Below are 23,231 nucleotides of genomic sequence, written 5' to 3' on the forward strand. Positions count from 1 at the left end.
TGATTTTTTGTTTTTTTGTTTAATTTGGTTTAGTTTTGTTAATGATTTACATTGGCCAATTTGTTGGGCCATTTTTTTTTTTAATTTGAGGGTGGCACAATATGATTTATTATAGTGCTTCTTTTGGGGATGAAATAAAATTTTATGCAAAATGATTAGTTTGTGTTTGCTCTTTGGTTTTTTAGGAGTGTTGGTGGCCAAGTAATGGCCCTGGTTAATGTAGGCATTTATACACACGTGCTTCTCTATCTCCAAACATATGATTTCATGTAAATTTAGATAACTCAATGTTCACATAACGACCCAAGAAAAGGTCTCCCTTCAAATGTAGCTTCAAAACAAGTCTCAAGGCTAACATAAACCAAAGCCAACATACTAACAATTACAGACCACACCACTCAACTAAACAAATACAACACAAAAGACATTCGATGTGTACACCAAAAAGAAAACTTGGGTAATAAAATAAATGTTTTAATAACACATGTGGGTGTCTACCAACTGTAGCGTACAAAAAATATATTACAATATATAATAGAATGAACTAAATTGCCAATGTAACATTTGTGTTGCAAAGAGCAACATACTTAAATTTAATTTAGATAAACATTTTAAACATTTTTTATGTTTTGACATCATTTTTTGGAAGGTTTTCACAAAAACAATTCTTTTTTGTAAACATTTGTGGTTTTGTCGTTTGCCCTAAAAACAACAAGGCTTTTTTGTAAACATTTTTGTTTTTGTCGTTTGCCCTAAAAACAACAAGGCTTTTTTGTAAACATTTTTGGTTTAGTTTGTTACCAAAAACAACAAGGCTTTTTTGTAAACATTTTTGGTTTAGTTTGTTACCAAAAACAACAAGGCTTTTTTGTAAACATTTTTGGTTTAGTTTGTTACCAAAAACAACAAGGCTTTTTTGTAAACATTTTTGGTTTAGTTTGTTACCAAAAACAACAAGGCTTTTTTGTAAACATTTTTGGTTTTTTCCGTTGCCAAAAACAACAAGGCTTTTTTGTAAACATTTTTGGTTTAGTTTGTTACCAAAAACATCAAGGCTTTTTTGTAAACATTTTTGGTTTTTTCCGTTGCCAAAAACAACAAGGCTTTTTTGTAAACATTTTTTTTTTTTTGGTTGCCAAAAACAAGGCTTTTTTTGTTTTTTTTGTTTTTTTGGGTCCCAAAAAAAGGTTTTTTTTTTAATTTTTATATTTTTTTTGGTTGCCAAAAACAAGGCTTTTTTTGTTTTTTTTGTTTTTTTGGGTCCCAAAAAATGGTTTTTTTTTTAAATTTTTATATTTTTTTTGGTTGCCAAAAACAAGGCTTTTTTTGTTTTTTTTGGGTCCCAAAAAATGGGTTTTTTTTTAATTTTTATATTTTTTTTGGTTGCCAAAAACAAGGCTTTTTTTGTTTTTTTTTGTTTTTTTGGGTCCCAAAAAAAGGGTTTTTTTTAAATTTTTATATTTTTTTTGGTTGCCAAAAACAAGGCTTTTTTTGTTTTTTTTGTTTTTTTGGGTCCCAAAAAATGGGTTTTTTTTTAATTTTTATATTTTTTTTGGTTGCCAAAAACAAGGCTTTTTTTGTTTTTTTTTGTTTTTTTGGGTCCCAAAAAAAAGGGTTTTTTTTTAAACTTTTTTTGATTTTTTTGTTAGATTTTTGTTTATAATGGGCAACAATTACAAATGTGACATTTCTTTGTGTTGCAACGTGCAACATAAGTAAACAAACAAAAAAAAAAAATACTAGGATCTTTTTAAAGGTGTGACATTCCTAACGAATGGCTCCTTAGGGTCTGGATCCACGCCACAAAGGTGTTCCAAATAGAGAATTCGGTCTCCGCACCACCTCATATAATCCAGGAGGACCTCGTAGGTGAGGTGGGTGTGCCCTGGGTAGAAAAAAACATGACAATTAGTTTTAGGCAAAATGATCCAAACAAGGATTGTAATTAATGTGCCTCAACAAATATGCTTAGGAGTCTATTGGTTGGCTTTTATCAACACTCTGAAGCAAATATGCTAAATTGCTGTTGTAAACCTTAAACTCAAACTTTCACAGCAAATTGTTCAAAAGGTTACATAAGATGGCTTGGAATGTTAGTAGCAGTTCCACCAAAGCTAAGTAAAATGCTTTTCTGCATGTAAACACAAGCAATCATTTTGAAGAATGTAAGGTGTTTTGGGTTCAATTGGTCAACACGATACATGTGCACACATTTATCTCTATCACCATTGGAATCTGTGGAGCGTTCTCTCTCCCTCTTACTGTCTATAGATTGAACCTGACACATAGTAGAGACTCACCCTTAGGAATTTTGAGGGCCAGTTCTGGACGGAGCAGATGTGTCTGCTCCCCTGATCTCCTTTCCGCCATCCCAGCTGTGTTAAGAGAGAAGAAAAACTTTATCAACAAATGGACTCACGCTAACTGTAGGTTACGCAGTCATGAAAACGCTCTAACACCCACTCATTACCCCTCCACATTTCCCTGAAAGTTTTATTTAGACATTGATATGGTGGTGATGCAGATTTGTACAGTGCAAGCGTCATTCTTCTGGGTGAAGCTTGTAGCGTTAAGGATACGTACTCCCTGCTTTTGTGCTGATTGTGTTTTTCTGATGTTTTTGGTGCCTCAGCCCTGCCTGTTCTAAGTGTTGGAAACATATCATTTTGGGAGGGCTGCGGAAAACTAATCAGGTTAGACTTACACTCTCTAGGTTTTTGGGGACAAGAGAAATAACAATCCTCCTTTTTACATGGCCCCTGTACACACCTCTAGGCACCTCCCTCCTGTTGTTTGACCCCACAGCAGGCAGCTTGCTATGGAGGCACATGAGATGAAGCCAAGCACCCTGTGCCTGTTCAGGCACTAGGCTGTGAGCCAGCCTTGCCCCCCTCCCTTCCAATGGTCTCAATGATTAGGAGTGACAGCATCAGGAGGCAATATTGGCATGCTGTCACCTCAGTTAAGGAGGAGGGGGAGTCTGTTCCAGACAAGTATTAGTGCAAAAATTTGGACCGTAAAAAATGGTCCCAGTAAGTCTTAGGGGGAATATGCACACCTATCACTTGGAATACTAATGCATAGAATGCATTCACATAAAGAACCCGCTGCCTTTAGAACAACTTGAAGCCTGAGCGGGGACATACACAGTTAGCATTTCTCCACTTACTAAGTAGACACATTACTGGAAAAGCACACAACTTACCATCATCAGGTTTTTTTGGGGCCCCTGAAGTGGATGGCGTGGCTGGCTCTGGAGAAACTGCACAAAAAGAACACAAATTGTGAACTGGAATGTGGTACATTACCGAGGAAGAGTATTTATGAAAGATTGACAAACACACATTTTCAGTGTTGACTAAATCAGGACATGATTAAATTACAATGTCCCCTAAAAATTTACAAGTACAAAGCACACCATTTCCAATGTAGAGAAACTAACACCAATTTAGAATAGGGTGGCTTGAGATAACTTACAAAAGATAACATGTCCTGTAATGCTCCCCAAAACCACCTTTCAAACATGAAGGTTAAGCAAGAGTGTTTCATGACCAACCTTCCTGTCACATATAGCAAAACTACACTTGCTTTGACTCCAACTTAGATTATCCTAGATACACATCATCCTAGCACACACAATTCATGTGAGAATCTAATTTTAGGTACTTACAGACTAGTTCAGGGGAGCCTGGAGTGGGGGAGGATGGGGGAGACCCTACATGGGGGGATGGTGTCCCTTCATGGGGGGATGGCGTTGTATCTCCTAGAAACACAAAGACACAAATACAATCCTTGAACAAAAGCTATTTGATAAAGGCACACAGAAAGTAGTCTGGAAACATTGAAGGTAGTAGTTACAGTGGACTGGGTAAGCAGTGGCCCCTCTTCCCCAGTCCTCCACAACAAACATCCTCAATGTCAGCTGCTACAAAACCCCAATGTCAAAATATATATATTACAGCCCTTATATTTACCAGGACACATTGAACACACAAACACATGTAGAATACTTACTTCCCCTTTGAGGAGAGCCCAGGTCCTCATCCGAGTCGGACCAATTGGCCTCTTCTTGGCCAACAGTTTGTTCCTGGCCCGGATCCAGGCGACTTGGCCCTGCCTGAGGCTCCTCTCTTGCTGAAGTTACATCAACCACAAAAGAAAACAAAACAAACAATCATTCCTCCAAGTTCGACCTAATACACAACACACCAGCACATCCACATTACTTACAGGGGGCCTGAGAAGGCTGAGCCTCCACATCCTGATCACTGGTTTCTAAAATAAAAGAAAAACATTATATATTATTTATGGACACAAATAGGCAGTAACCTCTCATCATGCTAGCACCATACTCAATGCCCCTACAATTCAGAACATAGAAGTGCACTTACACCAATGAGATGCATTGACCATGTTTTAAAACAGGAGGGCACCATGCAAATTAAGTGGGCGCCTAAGGCCTCGCACCTACAGGGGCCTTGCGGCCAGTGGCGGAGCACCAACATTTCGAAGGGCGCAGTCAGGGAAATCTCCCAAGTAAAAGATTGCTTTCAATCCTCGGATCAAAAAGTTGCAGCAGTGTGCTGCAGTCCCTTCACTGCGTCTGCCAGGTGTCTGTTGTCCACTGACACTTACTCCTCCTTCTCTGCCTGGGGATTGGCCGTCTGATCATGTTATCCTAAGATGTGGAGGAATCGGTAGGTGTGTACCTGCACCAGTAGGAAGTGACTGGCCGGTCAACTCACTCTGCTATCATCAGTTGTTGCTCTGGGAGGAGAGCTCCGCCCTGGACCCGGAACATACAGGTAACCAGGCCCAGACTTGATATTTTGCAGGCTGGTCATAGATTTGTTGTGTCCACTATGCAAAGTGGTTGAGTAGCCCCAGGGAAGTTGGAAGAGTCTGAAAATGGTTGGTGGAGGAGGAGGAGAAGAAGGCCCTGGGTGGCTGGGGGACAAGGAGAGGGCCCCTGGGGGTTTTCTAGAGGAGGAAAGATCCACAATGACGCCAGAGTCAATTGCCAAGGAAGAGAGTGGAGCTGAGCAAGTCCTGCCTATCTGACATGAAAGCCAAACATGGTGTAGATGGAGCCCTTTGCCCTACACAATGACAGCACCAGAGGTGGAAGGTGAGTGGTAGCGGGTCTTTGACATTATAGAGCATATGGACTCTGTCCATTATTGGTAGTTTTGTTTGGAGTTGTCCTTTAGATGTTTAACTGTGTTGTTTTTGACCCGAGCTGTGAGGGACTGAGGTATGACAGCCCACTATGCTGAGACTTATAGTGCCCTAGAATGTTGAGGACTGAGGAATCCTTAGTCCCTAACAGAGGGCACTACAAGTCTTAGCATAGCAGGCAGTATTTCCTCATTCCCCTACAGAGAGGATTACAAGTCCAAGCAGGTAGCCTTCTGCAGTGGGACTTGTTGTGCCCTTGACTGTGGTGGACTGAGGAAGGGAAGTGTAAGAGGGTCTCTGTAAGCTCAGATGTATGGGGGAGCTTTGGGGAACACAGAGTTCCCTTTTACACCAGAGTCCCCAGCTTCCCCCCTCAAATAATGGTTCCCAAACTCTCCTTATATCAGAGTCTTCACACTTCCCTCTTACAGTGTAGTAAGTCTGGAGACTCCGATGTAAAGGGGGCTCTGTAAAATGTGATTAGAGATTAGAAATTTCTATCATTTTTATTTTCTACTTACGATCCACAATTTTCAGCTGCTCAAATGGCTCGCTGCCTCTGATTGCGTATTGTAGTGTGGCCGTCCTCCTCCTCCCCTTCTTCACCAAAAGCACAAGAGGGTGCCGTCCGTCCGCTTTGGCTAGAAGCAGAAGAAAAAAAAGAAACATAAAAAATACGAATGTACATAGTAGTATTAAAGGTTGTGAAGAGACACTTGATGGAGGTAGGAAAGGTAGGAGCGAGAGGGAGGGGGGGGGGGTGTTGGTATTAGTGTTGTTGCATAGCTAAACACATGTCCACCTACCCAAAAAATTGTAACCTATCTGGTCACATGTAATGTATATTTTTACTTACCGGAGATTTGCTCCACAGCCTTTAGCAGGAGCTTGGGTGAGCGCCTTTTGGCATCACTCCAGGCCCGCTGCAGATCCACTATATCAGGCAGGAACTGAAATCTCCGCTGCAGCCTCATCCGGAGACAACACATCATCTTGTGCTTTTGGTGAAGATGCGTATATACATTATCATACCCCCAGAGGAGGAGGAGCTGTGGAAAGAGCAGTGTATGTTTGAGTCCAAGTATGTCCAAAATAGTACAGTCTTCAAATAACATGCTAGGTCGTCTTTGAGATATTGTAGAACAAAGAATTCCATTTCTGGTGATACATATACATCGATGTCCAAATCTACCTCCATGACATAGGTTGCCCCAGACTGGTGATTTCCTCTACATGATATAGCCATGTTCTCAATCGGCCTTTCATGACACACCCAGGGCCGCCATCAGGGGGGGACAGGCAGTCACTGTATTTACAACCTTATTGCTGTCCATTTAGCAGGGTGCAAGTAACTTTACACACATGTAGCATAGGTATCAACTTTTGTCACCATGTTAAAAGGACAGCAGTATGGGTAGCATTACAGTGACTGTTATTAGTCCAGGCTCACTAAACTAGCCAATGCTTGGAAAAGCAAGCCATGCAGATTGCTTTTCAGGTCCCTTTTAACACGAGCTGTCTGATTGGGTGTGGCTGTTAATTTTTGACGCAGACCTGATAAGCCCCTCAATTCTCCTTTATGGAGTGTTATATGTAAATGGGATTGCTTCATTTGAGATGCAGATTTAAACTGTGTATGGCCAGGCTGAAGGTACCCAAGTTGATTGGTCGATCACCTGGAGGACAACGTACAACCAGTCTGTCAGATTTTACACACACTTATCGCTAGCATCTCTTGTAGCCACTAGCAATAATCACTGTGTTTTCCTGGCAGGGGCAGCACCAGGAGAACACAATGGCTCCGCAGGAGGGTTTCCCCTGTCTGTGTTGATGGTGGAATCAAGGCAAAATGTTTTTCCTGCAAGCCACGGGACAAACAAAGATAGTTTTTTAATTAATCCATGATTTTGCCAAAATGGAAAAAAAAAGATGTTTGCTTTGTATATTCTTAAGTTTGCTACATAACTAGAACATGTAACAGTGTTATATCATTGCAGGAGATTTCCCTTCACTTCCTGTCTTGGTGTCACCAGGACAGGAAGTGAGGGAATCTCCCGTGGGGATATAGCCAGCAATTCTTTCCTTTTATATATACTATGGACATTATAAGGCAACAATTGCAAGCTATTTCCCCACAGTGATATTCCCCTCACTTCCTGTCTTGGTGACACTAAGACAGGAAGTGAGGGAAAATCTCATGCAATGATATCACCCTACTAGAAATTGTAGTTCCGTCTAAAAAGTATACATAAAGTAAGCACTTGGTTTCCAAAGTGGCAAAATTATGGAGGAGTTAAAACCCCATAGTGTGATCGGGTAATCTGACGGTGTGTTCCTACACTCCTCAATGTGTCTGTTCATTAAGCTGTGCTGAATTATCCTTGATTCACAATTCCTGCAAGAGTTGCACATGGTATGTGGGAGATGCAAATTTAAGGTGGCATAATTATCCACACAATCACACATAATCCTTTTTAAAGGTCCCCAGCAGAATTTGATGGCATAGTGGTTCACAGCAGTGCCATCAGATTCCAGTTAGATCTGTAAATTAACAAAGCAATGTGATCTGGGGGTGTATTTAACTTGCAATGGACACCCCCATTCATTATCATATGGCAGTGTGAGATGGGTGTGTTGGGAATGTGATCCATTGAGACAAGTGATTATACACTCATGTGTTTCTTTTAGAGGTGATTTGTTCAAGGCAATCCTTTGAAGACATAACCATTCCAGATTTTTGTGATCACTGATTCCATCTCAGGTGAACCAATTAGCTGCTGTGTGCAGATCCAGCTTATGATGGTAAGAGTGTCAGACAAGACAAACGGTGCCGAGCTTGCAGTGTGTATGGATGTATGTAAGGCAATAATTTTTGGCATTATGCATTTAGGGAATATAATGTTTCTAATCTTGCATATATGAAAAGGGTCAATACATTTGTCTTTATCGAGACAGATTCCAAAGCGTCAGAGCAATCTGTCACAGATAATTGGGTTTCATTTTGTGTAAAAGTTGAAACGAATCAAATCTATCTATATACAGGCATAGCCCACTTTAAGTACACAATGGGACCAGGGCATGTATGTAAACTGAAAATGTACTTAAAGTGAAGCAATCCCTTTTTTCTTTTCTCGATGCATGAAAATACACCAGCTCCATTGTAAATTTTGGCCACATTGACATAGCCTTACTCCCAAACCATGTGGGAGCATGTTAAGGGGATCCAGGACTATGACATGATAGATTACCTAGGCAAGCTGGCCAGCCACAAAATGGATATGGTGTAGTCCTGGGTACCTGGGTACCCTGTCGTTGCTCCCTAAGTTTGTTATCCCTGTCACTTATGGTTTGTGAGCAGTGTCATGGCAAGCTGAACAAGCTGTGTCCTTACTCACGATTGTATATAAAGTGAGTGTACTTAAAGCAGGGTATGCCTATCTATATCTATATAGAAAGTTCAGAGATGTGAACCTGTTCCCTATTATATACACTAATATATGGTATATAACATATTCTATAATGTATCTAATGTATATATATTGTATATAATATATACATAGTATATATATTGTCTAATATATATATTTTGTATAATATATATTTTTTATATACACATACATATATATATATATATATACACACATACATACATACATACATATACACATACACACACACATATATATATATATATATATATATATATACACACATATACATATATATATATATATATATATATATATATATATATATATATATATATATATATATATATAGGGAACAGGTTCACATCTAGGAAGTTTCTATAACAGGAAGCTTCTAGATCACGTCTAATAGGCAGAAAGTGCATGCGCAGATCAGCAGACCAAAAGTTTCTTGCACACCCGCTAGATAAGCGACCCACCCATCCCCCATCCCCCATCCCGCACCCTGCACATTCACACCCCCTCCTTACCTTACACACAAATGCCACTATTTCGGCAGTAAACAGTGCAGGAGCCATGATGCACACTTAAGACAGGGCCTGGACAATTTCCGGAAACGTGTGCACGCACCAAAAGTTTCGTTTCCGGTTTCATGTATAAATGTGAGAACGCGGTTTTGTATATTCGCAAATTCGCGAATAGTGAACATACACAACCATTAAGCAGATTTAACTTATAAAAAGAAATACAAATACATACATTTGTGGACACCAGAAAACTTTATTTAGACACATGAAGACATTTTAAAAAAAAATTGGAAACATGCTGTTTATTACATTTGTATTTTTCAAACAAAAACAACCTTTGTACAACATTTAGACCATATACATCGACAAAGAGCCCATAATCAACAGATGCATGTGCAGATTGACAGAATTATGTTAACAGCAATAAATACTTACAGAGAGTCAACACACAACACAGCCAAATCTCACCTCCATAAATAACAAAGGGCCAAAAATGTTACCCATAAAGCATGTGACACACAAATATATTGGACCTCTTCGTAGGTCAAATCTTTCCTGATGTCTGAGTGAGCTATATATAATCCAAGCAAACACACCCAGAATGGTAACGCCCAGTCCAAAAATTAACTGTGTGTGTCCTGTGTGTTTTGGAGCATGCTCAGTTGCCAAAACAAGGGAAATAGAAATGAGGAATAGAAATGTATGTAGGTGTGTATAGTATATGTGAATTGAAAAAATTCTCTCTTGAAGTTTGCTAGTCATTATTTAGAATGTTTAGATACAGGAATACATACATATATATACAATTACGTGAGAGAGAGAGAAATATATATTTAGGTAAACAATTGAAACACACCTTTTGGGATTTGGGAAGTGAGATTGTGACAATTGACCAGATATGTAAGCCAACAATCTGACTCATCACTCATGAACATCCCTAAATTTGGCGTGGCAATTATATCAGGCGTTCTTATGTGCATTTTGGCTGGCGTTTTCACAGGCGTTTTGACATGCATTTTTTGGGCAGGCATTGTTATATGAAATCACCTACAAAAGCCCCAAAAACAGACCACAAACACGTACATGTGAACGTAGCCCGTTTGGGGGCGTTTGAGGGGGATTTGTCCAGCTCAAGGATCAGCTCCCAAAACAGGCAAAAAATCCAATCCTATTCAGTTCAATGGCCCCTGTTCCCATGTGAGCATTTTGACGGCATGAGGAAAACACCCAACGCTCACTGAGAAATAGCACAATGATTAGGGAGTCTGCCTTCCTGCTGTAGGTTTGTAAGTTCGAATCCGGAAGGTGCCCTCTGTATGGGCAACACTTGGATATCTCCAATCCTCCAAATGTTGACATCATTAATTTTGTTCATGTTTGAAAAAGGCATGTGTATCAGCAAACTTTTAATCTAAAGACATGAACAAAATACAAAAGATGCCACATAAAGTCAATATGTAGCAATATTGTGAGCTAAAGCTCTATTTGTTTGTTGGGCATACTTTGCTAATTAGCCAAGTATAAGGGATATATATATATATACCTTCAGTTAAATGTGTAGTAAAATGGTAACACTTGGCCATACCCATATGGAAGAAAAGGTAGTATTTGCAATATATTTCTAAAAACATTCTTTGGAAACACATAAAATATTGTCAAAATTGTGACATTTCCTTGATATGTGTGAAATGCTAATAATCTTTCTTTGAAATATGTTTTACATCTATTTTTTTTCTATCTGACGACCAATTCCCCAATGTAATATTTTGTGGGTTTTTTCAGAGAATGTGGAGGTTCTATATAAACACTGTAGATTTGACTGCTATAATTTCGGAGTTAGCAGGAAAGGTGTATGGAATGTGATGGTGTTTACTAAAGGATCCCTTGTTGGAAGTGTGCATGTTTTTCCAATTCCGCCGGTTTTTGCCATTTTCTATGGGCGAGACAGCGGATTTGCAAGCGGTATTCAAAAAAAAATTGACCCAAAATCGCGCTGGCGAAATTTTTTGAGCCAATTTGGCGTTGCGCATGCGCACATTCGCGAGTTCGCAGCTCGCGGCTGGAGGAGCTGTTTAACCTTTCCACACTTTCGCAGATATCTCTCTTTCTAAGTCAGTTTTTGAGATTTTTTAAACGCAAGTCATCTCCAAATTGACTTCCACACCTTCCACAGTGATTTGGGATTTTTGGGGGTACAGGGGAAAATTTGGCTAAACTTTAGTCGAGCTTTTAGCTGGCGTGGTTTTAAGTCGCGCTCTGACCATATTGCATCTTAATGAATCTCACACTAGGCGCTATTTTCCGCCCGCCGTTCTTTGAATGCCAATTTCAGACTTAAATAATCGCCGCTTCGCAAAATCACGCCGAAACGCCAATTCACCGTACTATGAATCAGGCCCATAGTATCAAGTTTTTAAAGGTTTTTACAGGTATTTATACATATTTTTGTTTCACTATTAACCACTTCAGTTCCGGAAGGTTTTACCCCCTTATTGACCAGGCCATTTTTTGCAATTCGGCACTGCATTGCTTTAACTGACAATTGCATGGTCGTGCAATGCTGTATCCAAATAAAATTGATGTTATTTCTTTTGGTGGTCTTTGATCACCTCTGCGGTTTTTAGATTTTGCGCTATAAACAAAATAAGAGAGACAATTTTGAAAAAAACCCAATATTTGTTAACTTTCTGCTATAAAACATTCCCAATTAAAAATTGTAAAAAATCAAATTTTTTTTATCAGTTTAGGCCAATTTGTATTCTGCTACATATTTTTGGTAAAAATCCCAAAAAGCATATATTAATTGGTTTGCGCAAAAGTTATAGCGTTTACAAACTACAGGATAGATTTATTGACTTTTTATTTTTTATCTTTTTTATTAGTAATGGCGGCTGTGACGAGACCCTTGCTCGCTCTGTCCGCTCTCCCGACACTCCTCTGTTTCTAGTAAATCAGCTTGCAGATCACAACGTCTGATGGTTCGGTCAACCAAAGATCCGGGATCCGAACTACAGCTATGTGCCGTCCGGAATCCATTAGAACACACACCAGGCAGGCTGTATGTAAGTTCAAACAGGAAGACAATTTATTGGAAGAACACAGCACACTTTTATACAGAATTTGGAACATCCTGCCCCCAACAACCGCCCTCCCATTGGTCAATTGCAAAGTACCTGCAGTTCCCATTCAAGTCCTCTTTAGCCATGCAAATGAGGAATTGAAAATGAGTCAGCAGTGATTGGTCAGATAGCTTGACCAGAAGGACTGCCATGTGCAAGGAGACAGAAGCCCCAGGGGGCAATCAATGTACACAATAGTCAGACACAGAACAATGGTTCCCTAACGAGCCCTCAATACACATTACTCTGAGTGTCAATACATCCCTTATCAGACAACAGGTAAGGTCATTAGCACACCTGACAATAGGTGAATGGAAAGCCACCTCAGACAAAAAGCAACATTGTTAGCCAGCCCGTCTCCCCATTGAACTTCCTGGAATGACCATATTAGGAGTTGGACTTCCTGCTCAGAGACCTCATGGCAAAGGGAACAAATGACCTTGCTGACAAATATGAAGCAATTCAACCCATCACCCATCTGTCCTTTCCAGTGATGGTGAACACCATTACAGCGGCCATCAGCGATTTTTATCGGGACTGCGACATTGCGGCGGACAGATCAGACCCCTAACTGTCATTTTTTGGGGACCAGTGACATTAATACAGTAATCAGTGCTAAATAATATCCATTGTTACTGTATAAATGACACTGGCAGGGAAGGGGTTAACACTGGGGGTGATCAAAGGGTTAAATGTATTCCCTATTGTGCTTACTAACTGTGTGGGGGGATGGGTTGGACCTAGGCAGAGAGAGATTGGTGATTCAGCTTAGCTTTCCCTCCCTCTCTGGCTGAAGAGCCGCCTGCTTTGTTTACATAGGCAGGCGGCTCTTCTGTCATTCTAGCTGAAGATCAAGGGAGACCAACACCAATTGAGCCCGCTCCTCCCGCGGTCTGGCTTCAGAAACCACATGCACATAATCACGTAGATCTATGTGATTATGCGCAGCCGAGCCGCCCTTCCACAGTAAATCTGCATGGGGTGGTCAGCAAGTGGTTAAAATGCAAACAATTAATAAAGGGTGTAATAATGACAGAAGATATACAGAGCTTATTTTTTAATTTTTTTCCTAAAGAGAACACAGCAAAAGTAGTTTGCTTTCTATGTTTTCTATGACTGAATTATACTATTCTGTATGAATGTGGTTAGGGGGGGCATGAAGTGAACCATCACTTTTCTGACTTAGCTGTGAATGAATATTTAATCCCAAGCTATTGGTGTCTGTAGTCAGCGGACTTTATCAGCCAAGTTGTTAGATTACACTTGTCATGAAGATGAGATCCTAGGTTGCCATGGCTGGCCTCATTCTGAAAATGGTGATTGTTTGTGTCAAGATGTGTCATACTGACTATGCACTAAGTGCCGGTTCACATTTGTGCGATGCGGGAAGGCTGCGAAAATACAGCGTTTTCCTGCATCGCATCCGCACCCCTGGCAGTTCACACCGCCATATGCGATACGCTGGGGGTGTCAATTAAAAGTTAACGATAGCCCCAGATCGGATCGCATATCGCAGTGCGATCTGAAAGTTTGCACAGAATCGGATCGCACTGGTGTTAACCACCATGCTATCTGATTCTGCTGTGGACCAAAAAAAGGGTCCTGTGCATCTTTTAGTGCGATTGCGGTGGGAATTCAGCCATACAAACTGTGTGGCTGAAATTTGCACCGCACAGAGATCGCATGTAATTTAAGATGCAGTGCGCTCCGAATTACGTGCGATCTCTGTCATCGCACAAATGTGAATCGGCACTAATTGGTGAAAGTGAATAGAGCAAAAACAAAGGACAACTAATGACGTAGTTCTGAATAATAAAGACCCCTATAAGCAAATATGTTTTCCTTTTGAGTAATATAGCACATGTCTTAATATGAGCAACATGCTGCAATCTAAAAATGACTAATACCACAATTTATTAATTTGCACGTCAACTATGAATCAGTATATAAAACAATTAAAAAGGAATTAAAAAGAACAAAAAAAATTCAAAAGTTAAAATCATAGAATGTAGGTAAATAATTAGCAATGTGCTAAATAAAGACCAAACAAACTAGTAAATGATAAGCATGTGGACAGCGTTTCAACACCCTGTAAATCTGTTATAACCAGCCAGTGGTGTAATGTGTTCTAATTCCACCTCCACTTACAGTATATATAAAAAGGTGCCATCCTAGATTATTCAAACAACTAAAAAATCTCTTCAGAATATTCCAAGAAGGAAACCAAATTTAAGAGCAAATATGTCTGGAATCAAAGGGAAATGTGTTACCCAGAAGATCCAATGCCAAGATCCATGCAACCCTTGCCAAAACGTAGTAGTCTGCAAAGATCCATGCAACCCTTGCCAAAACGTAGTAGTCTGCAAAGATCCATGCCAAGACCGTAAGTGTTGTGTTTATAAACTATATCATTTTTATACTGTGCATTAATTAACGTAGAAAGGTTCAATGAACTCCCCCCAATGTAAAATTCTTTCCTTCTTTTAATTTCCTACTAAAATTGTTTGGGTAGGCAAGTGTGTCAGTTAAAACTTATTGTATCAATAACTGTAATTTCATTTTAGCTGGACTGGTTATCTAGGTTTACTTTAATATTAAATACACAAATAAGATGGCCCAAACAAACTATTTCCATTACCATTTTATGTGGCTGCTGTCAGAGCTCTATAAACTGTATTTAGCATCAGCAGCATTCCTGCAGCGGTACTGGGAACTCTGTTGGACAAAACATGCTATTTAAAGTAAGAGTAAACCCAGAGTTAATTTTTAAACAAAATAATTTTTCTCCAGGAAAAAACAGCCTTAGATTATATTTTGTATGTTCGGTTACATGATTTATAATATCATAACATGTAAAAATAAGCTGGAAGAGGAATTAGATTGCAGAGGTCAGATATAAAGTAAACAACCCTGTCATGGTGGTTCCAGTACCACTAAGAAAAACGCAATGAACTCCAGTTGCAGTAGATAATTAAATTAAACATAAATTATGGAGATTCAGCTATGGTTGCAATATTTGACTGAGCATTATATGTTATTAGGTTAACTTTATCGGTTGTCTGGTATTCTTCTTTAATATATGCTTGTATCTCTTTAGCATGTAAGCCTCACCATCATCACCATGGCACCGTCTATGTTCACCAACAGGGTAAGAGGAGCAATAGATTATTGTTTAAAGCATTTAGGATAATGGACGAACAGTGTCGACTTTAAAATATGCCAATCCTCCCATCACTGAGAAAGGGGATTCTTCACTGATCACAAACAGTGCACATTTTGAGTTGTTTCTTTCATAGGTGGCTTTTAAACAGCCTTTTTATAGGTGGCTTTTTGAAGGCAGAAATTAAAAGTCATACACATTCTCCACATGTATGTAGCAATGCTGCAACCTTTTCCTACCAGTTGCATCACAGTGGGTAAAAATAGTATAGTTTTGTATCACCATACCTCTGGCACATAAATGCAACATGGAACTAAACATGATTGCAAATTGATTAAAAATTAGGGGGTTGGTTCACCCCACCTTCTACAGATGCTATTCCACCACCGCCAAATTTGGCAGTTGGCCATGAAACACACAAAAGCCTCTCCATTTCATGCTCATACACCCCTGTGGGATAATTCATATCGGCCTGAGGTGTTGTTGGTACCTGAATATGACATTTGGATTATTTGGGGGGTCATCTACCTCTCACATGTCCTCTGATGTGGGGTAAAATCATTCCAGGAACTCAGAAATGGATTTGGACTACCTAACCACATGTGTTTCTGGTACCTTCAACTTCACCATGCGATCAATACTTAATTTGGGGACTCCATTCCCAGTCTTGATTCCTTACATTTATTAGAGGTAATTAACGGTCAGGACGTATTTCCACATTTTATAATTATCTAATGTTGCCTGATGCTACTACACTGGCCTACCAACTAAAAGCGCGCTGGAAAGCTGAAGATGGGGAAATAGTAGATGAAGACAGGGATGAGGTCTGAAACAACTGCAGATTAGTCTCTCCCAAGCTCTCTGACCGATTAACTCACCTATACATACCCCACAGGTACTACTTAACACCTATTCAAAATCCATCATGCCCAAGATGTGCTTAGCCCAGGGGCACATTTTACAATTTTTTATGGTACTATCCCTATATTCAAAGGTACTGGATGCAGGTGGTCAATTTTCTCCATGATCGGATGGGCTCCCCTGACCATTTGCCCCAAGCAATGTCTGTTAAGCCTCCTGTCTTTGCCCAAGAAAGAAAAACACCTCCGCATTTTCCTAAAGGAGTCACTCTTTATGGCCAGAATGATGATTGCCAGGCTCTGACTTAGAGAAGCCCCCCAGACAATTCAACAACAGATTAGGGCCCTCACAAGATTTGGAACAGGTAGTTGGAAAATTCTTCAACTTGTATAATGGAGGAGCAGTTCCCACCCTTGTGGTCACTCCTTAGACACCCTGTGCATGATTTTTACCCAGGTCTCTGACAGGGCAGCTTGATTCATTTGCTTCTCCCCTTTTGACTATTTGTATATCATTGGATGCGATTGATAGAGTTTGTATATCAGTGCTAATAACTATTACATGTTTGTAACTTTTCCTATGGTAGTACGAATACTGTTCATTTAATGTCCTAAACCTGCATGACGTTGTCACTATGTATAATGCATTGACGGTGTTTGTTGCACTGTCACTTGTAGGTTTCCTCTTTTTACAATATTAAAGAGTTTGCTCTTGTTCAAAAAACAAAAATTAGGGGGTTGGTACTCTTTGCCAAAAGGACTCTAATATGGATTGTTTTGCAAACCTCTGTAAATGATATGCATTATGTACTCTTCATCTACAGTCTGTAGATAAAGATCCTCAGCTATCCTTACCATGAAAATGATGTTACTCTATACTGCAGCTGTGAACTAGGAGTGCACATTTCTACCCTCTACTAATTCTGGGGCTTATTACAGCCACAGGCTTCAGATTAGGTGCTTATTTGCACACAGTTTGGCTCTCTGAAAAACAGATTGTGGTGGATAGCTAGGAGAAGTTTTATTACCTCCTCACTGTCTGTTTTAACCCCTAACAACCCACACCAGCTCTGTGCATTGCACATTAATGACACAACCCCATTTGGGTTTATACTGTTTCCTTGTGTAAAGGATTGCGGCTTCGGCATCTGATCACCTGCCCTAACAGCCTAAGGGGCATCCATTAGGAGGCAGTAAAAATGCAGCTCAGCCACATGTTTTTACCACCTCCCAAATGCAAATGTAAACAAGGCTTAAATGATCAGGAACCAATTAGTAAGGTGTTTCCATCATGTGATCATTATGACAGCCAGTCATGGTGGTCACCAGAAGTTTCAAACTTCTTCATCCTGTAGAAGCTACTGTGCCTCTTTCTCTGGGCAGTCAAGATGAAGTGTTAGATAGCATTAAAGTTTGCAGAAAAAATTGCAATGGTAAATAATTAAATGTTATTTTTTTTAAACAGTTTTTTATCCATTGTTGTTGATTTGTCATCTTATAATGAATTCAGAGCAAAGTATTTATTAAAATAGGTCATGTAATAGGTTCTTAGTAAGGTTCTTAGTAAAAAATGTTTAAGGTAGGTAAAATAGAGTTACGGTCAAGAGAATCAGCACCTATTAATGCTGCTAAACTCATTCTGAGCACTAAGGCTTCAATGGCCTCTGGTCATGAATGGGTTGGGATGTAATATATGACTAATGAAGGTTTTTTTTTCTTGGCAGATCCATGCAATCCATGCAACCCTTGTGTTGTCCCCTGCTGTCCTGATCCGTGTGATCCTTGTCATGGACATGGACATTTCTGCTGTGATAAATGAAGACATCATGTGCCTATAATCTAAGCTATTTATTTACTTCTCTGCAAAATAAACTACACTCATCTCATTGTACACTGTTAAATTCTGAATCTTTTTGTCTCTGGTTAAATAACCCTGCTCAATAAAAATCTTAGCAAATGATATGTTTTTGTGTTTCGTCACTTGTTGTATACTTAACAAATTGTTGGTCGTATCAAACATACTAACTTAATATTTAGGAGGTTTAAACATTTTTAGAAAGGAGATATTTTCAAATTTTTTTACAGATTAATGGCAACTGCAATATTGGGGGATATTTACTAAAACCGGTGCACACAGAATCTGGTGCAACTGTGCATAGTATCCATTCAGCTTCTAACTTCAGCTTGTTCAGTTAAGCTTTGACAAAAAACCTAGAAGTCGATTAGTTACTATGCACAGCTGCACCAGATTTTGTGTGCACCAGTTTTAGTAAAACTCCCCCATGGTGTTTTATACAAAGCATCACCATTTTAAAATGTTTCTTGTGGTATCATGGTTAGGGTTGAGCGAACCTGGACTGTATTGTTCGTGTTAGTACTGGACTTTTGGGTATTCGGTACCCGGTCCCGAACCCGGACATTTCACTGTATGTTCGGGTACTGTCCGTTGTTCGGTAACGTTATTTTAATGTTTTGGCACGGTTTTAATGGCGCGGTTTCAACAGGTGCAAGGCAGCCAATCAGCAAGCGTTTAACTAGTGTGCCCTAGAAGCCATCACAGCCATGTCTACTAATGGCATGGCTGTGATAGGCCAGTGCAGCATGTGACCCAGACTTTATATAAGCTGGAGTCAAACAGCGCCGCGCGTCAATCTGCTTTATCATACAGCGATCTACATTGATTTGATTTTGTGGGGTGCAGTGAACAATGTTTTTGCCCAGAGGGAGAGATAGGAGTTTACTGTAGGGCTAGGCTGGAGAGATTGCTTGTATGGAAAGCATAGATAGGAACAATCTGCTTTAATCAGACAGCGATCTACATTGATTGTATTGTGTGGGGGTGCAGTGAACGATCTTTATGTCCTGACCTGAGCCAAGTGAGGAGGAGAAGGGAGAAACAAACATTTTTTTATCAGACTGTTAAGCATGCGGTGCTGCACAAAAATTTGTAATGCAACCTCAGTGCATATGTGTGTGCTTAATCTGCATTTAAAAAAGAAAAAACATTTTTTCCTTCATTTTTTTTATACCTTCATATTTAACTTTAAAGACTGTATAATTCTAAATGTGGCGCTAATCTAAAAAACTGTTTGCACAGAATGTTCATATAGATCCAAGAGAGGAACAACAGTTCACAGGTGATCCGTATATATATATATATATATATATATATGTGAAGATCTTTAGATGGATAGAAGTGAAGATTCTCAGTGGGAGAAAACCACCACCAAACACCCGTACACACTGATCCTTACCGGATATATATGACCCTCATCACAAAGGTCATATAGCATTTTAAGTATAGCGTATGTATCACAGGCAAATAGGATCCTCCACTCCTTAGTCCCAGCATATATCAAACGATCGTCATCCCATCATCATAGGGCCCAAAAAAAGGAAACAGAACACTGCCTCATAGTGTAACCTGTTATGCAACTTTATTTGGCCCAAAAGCAATGTAAATAACTTACAGAATCACCGCTGATAGTGAGCGTTGTGTGTTACTTCCCTCCGATGGTTTGATGCTGCTGCATCCCACCGACAAAATGGCCGCTGTGTCTCTTCCGCGTGTGGCGTGCGTCGCCGTAGGCTTCAACCGACGCGTTTCGTCATAGACTGACGTCGTCAAGGGGGTGTGGTCCTATGGCGGTGACGCTATATATATAGCGGTTGAGATTGGACGGAAGCATTGACTCTCACCCATACCCAGAAGTGGTCGGCTTGCGCTCCAACGACCGGATGCGGATGTTAAAGAGATAGACTAAGGTATAACAACCTCTCGATCATGTCGCCAATATGATATGCGACAAAATAAAGAAAGAGATAACAATCCCTTATATTGATTTAATGTTATTATGTTATGTGGAACCAAACAACCACATTTTGAACATAAAATATACACACAACACCTCGGAGGTCACGGCTCCATCTGGTGGTCGCACTCTAAACCACAGGTTAGAGAACACACAACTCCCTCTTCACATAGCAGTAGATTACATAAAAACACATTTAATTAAAAACAATCCATATAAAACATGTAAAAACACATACAATTCTTACAAATAAAGACTAAATGGAGACTAGAAAAAAGACTAGAATATTCCGGAATAACAGCAACATCCATAAAAATTCACATATAAAATAGCCAAAAAATGTATTCTAAAAATACTATCATGAATTATTAATGAATATCCCATTCGATATTCAGGCCTAAAGGGGTATAGGATTTCAACCTATAAATCCAGCTGGTTTCCAATTTGGAGCCCCCCCCCCCGGGTCATATTGCTGCCCCTCCAATTCTTGGAGAATTTGTCTATTCCCAAGAAGATCGTCCCCTTAGGGTTCCTTTGATGGCACTGGTCATAGTGCCTTGAGACACTATGTTTTGGAAACCCCTTGACTATGTTGGCCACATGCTCCTTAAGTCTGACATGAAGCTCTCGGATAGTGCGGCCAACATATTCAAGGCCACAGGGACACCTAAGTAAATAAACCACATATCTAGTGGTACAAGATATGAAAGGCTTAAAGTGAAAATCTTGACCCGTAGAGCCTGAGGTAAAGGAACAAACTCTCCTGCTTCTCTCGTGATTTAGTTTGCAAATGGCACATTTCCTACATGGGAAAAATCCTCCTATCATCTGAAAAAAAGATGTTAGCTTAGGGGGATCTCTCACATTAGGAGCCACTTGTAATTTTAAAGGTGGTACCCCCCTAAAAAACACCTGAGGTTGCTCTGGGATCAGGGGATCATAATTTTTCAAAATATGCTAGTGGCGGCGAAGAATCTTTTTTAAGTGTTGCGTTGAATAGGATGAAAGAAAAGCAAAACCCAAGGACTCATTCTTCACCTTGGCTTTTGGCTCTAGCAAATCATCTCTATTGTGCATGTCCGCTCTCACTATGGCCTCATCTAAGACCTGCTCACTGTATCCTTTTTCCAAAAACTTCTCTTTTAGGATGGAGGCTTCTTTAAGAAAATCACTCCTTAATGAGCAGTTACGCTTTAGGCGCAAGAACTGACTGACAGGAACGGATCTAAGCCTCTAACGGATCTAAGCATGATGATAGCTGGTGGTATCAATAAATCCGTTCCTGTCAGTAGTTTTGAAAAAGGTAGATGTCATGATATGACCCTCCTGCACCATTATTTTCAGGTCCAAGAAATGAATCTCGGAGCTGCTAAACTCGTATTGTAAATAATTACCTCTATCATTCTGGTTGAGAGTGATCATAATCATAAACTCTTTTAAGGAGTCCGTACTGCCATCCCATAGGAGGAGGATGTCATCGATATACCTACGCCAGAGCACTAGCTCTGGCCTAGGCATACCCATGACAACATCCTCCTCCCACTTGGCCATAAAAAGGTTGGCCATACTGGGCGCAAATTTTGCACCCATGGCCACACCTCTATTTTGCAAATAAAAATTGCCTTTAAACAAAAAAAAAACATATGAGCCATCGCGAAACTCAGCAAAGAAATTAAATAATCCTTCTGGAAGCTCAGAGGGATGTCCTGACTTAAATAGTAGGACACTGCTTCCAAACCCTGATCGAGGGAAATAATAGTATACAAGGATGAAACATCCGCAGTCACTAAAATATAAACTTCTTTCCACTGAATCTTGCTGAGTTCGTTAATGACATGCATCTAATCCCTGAGAAATGAGGGCATCTTAGAGACCAATGGTTGCAGAAAATGGTCTATATATTTGCCCACCCGGGAGGTCACGGAATCAATACCGCTGATAATAGGTCTCCCGGGTAGGCAAACAGGGTCCTTATGCACTTTAGGCAAAAAATATATCACCGGGATCCTGGGTGCTGTGGGTACTAGAAAGGCCTTTTCTTTCTTGGTAAGCAATTTTCTATCAAAACCTTCCGCCACCAAAATTTCCAGTTCAGTTTTATACGTCTTAGTGGGATCACCTCTTAAAGGGATATAAGTATCTTGATCAGACAAAAGTCTCATCATCTCTGTGTCATATGCCTCTGTGTCGAGAATTACAATCCCCCCCCTTTATCAGCGGGCCTAACAACAATATCCTTAAGTTCCTTGAGTGTTCTGAGGCCTCTATTAAAGGCGAGATCAGTTCCACACTTTTTGATCTGTAACTGGTCTAGATCTCTGGCTACTAGGTCTCTGAACACAGTCAAGGACGGTGCTAATGGTCCCGGGGGGTTAAACGTAGAGGCATTAGTAAATGGAGTATTTCTCACTCCCATAACATATTCCTGTTTAGATGGAATAGGGTTACTGGTTAGATATCTCTTAATGCTCATCTTTCTGACGTATTTCTGAAGATCAATGAAAGTATCGAATTTGCTAAGGGGTTTTGGGGGGGCAAACTTCAACCCACAGTTGAGTACATGTCTCTCATCGGAAGAAATGATGGCAGAGCTCGAATTAAAGAGCCCACTGTCCTTCAGAGCCGCTTCCTTTTTGTATTGGAGTCTCCTCCCCCCTCTTGTCCCCCTTTTACATTTTTTCGCCTTTTGTTTTTCGGGGTAACCCCCTAAAAAAACGTTGTTGGGATCCCTGATTGTATTGGTCTGGGTAATATCCATTTCCATATCCATTATTTCCCTGATGGGGGAAAAATGTTTGGTACCCATTAGGATGGGAATTGGATAGCTGACCTTCTGGATGGATCGGAGCCCTATCCCTTTCATAGGGATGATTGGTAATATAACGTTCTGGTTCTGGAGGGTTATTAGCCAAAGGTGCAAACCTGTTAGAAGTAGGCAGAATACCCCTTTGTGGTTGGGGTTGAGATGGACGCCCCCTTTAAAGACTGTATGTCAGACAGACATTGCTTTTCTAACCTGCTCTTCAAAAAGCACCAATGTGAGGGGAAAATAATTATTTTACAGTATTTAGGGTAAAAAAATATTTTTTCAGTTTTTCATTCATACATTAGAGTGAGATACACCCATTGCATACTGTTGTATTGGGC

The 23,231-nt window shown here is 40.0% G+C and overlaps 1 long non-coding RNA gene and 1 pseudogene across 2 annotated transcripts in view; both read left to right on the forward strand.

Moving 5' to 3' along the window:
- The window catches only part of LOC309564720, a 626,554-nt gene that overhangs the window by 358,293 nt on the left and 245,030 nt on the right, over nucleotides 1–23,231 (forward strand). The window lies entirely within an intron of this gene.
- LOC309562475 lies at nucleotides 14,374–18,091 on the forward strand (annotated as a pseudogene). The gene is made up of 3 exons: nucleotides 14,374–14,635; nucleotides 15,350–15,400; nucleotides 17,997–18,091. The product of its transcript is annotated as an uncharacterized misc_RNA (transcript).

The sequence above is a fragment of the Pelophylax lessonae genome (genome assembly GCF_965119305.1).
Source record: "Pelophylax lessonae genome assembly, chromosome: 9".
Lineage (NCBI taxonomy): Eukaryota > Metazoa > Chordata > Amphibia > Anura > Ranidae > Pelophylax > Pelophylax lessonae.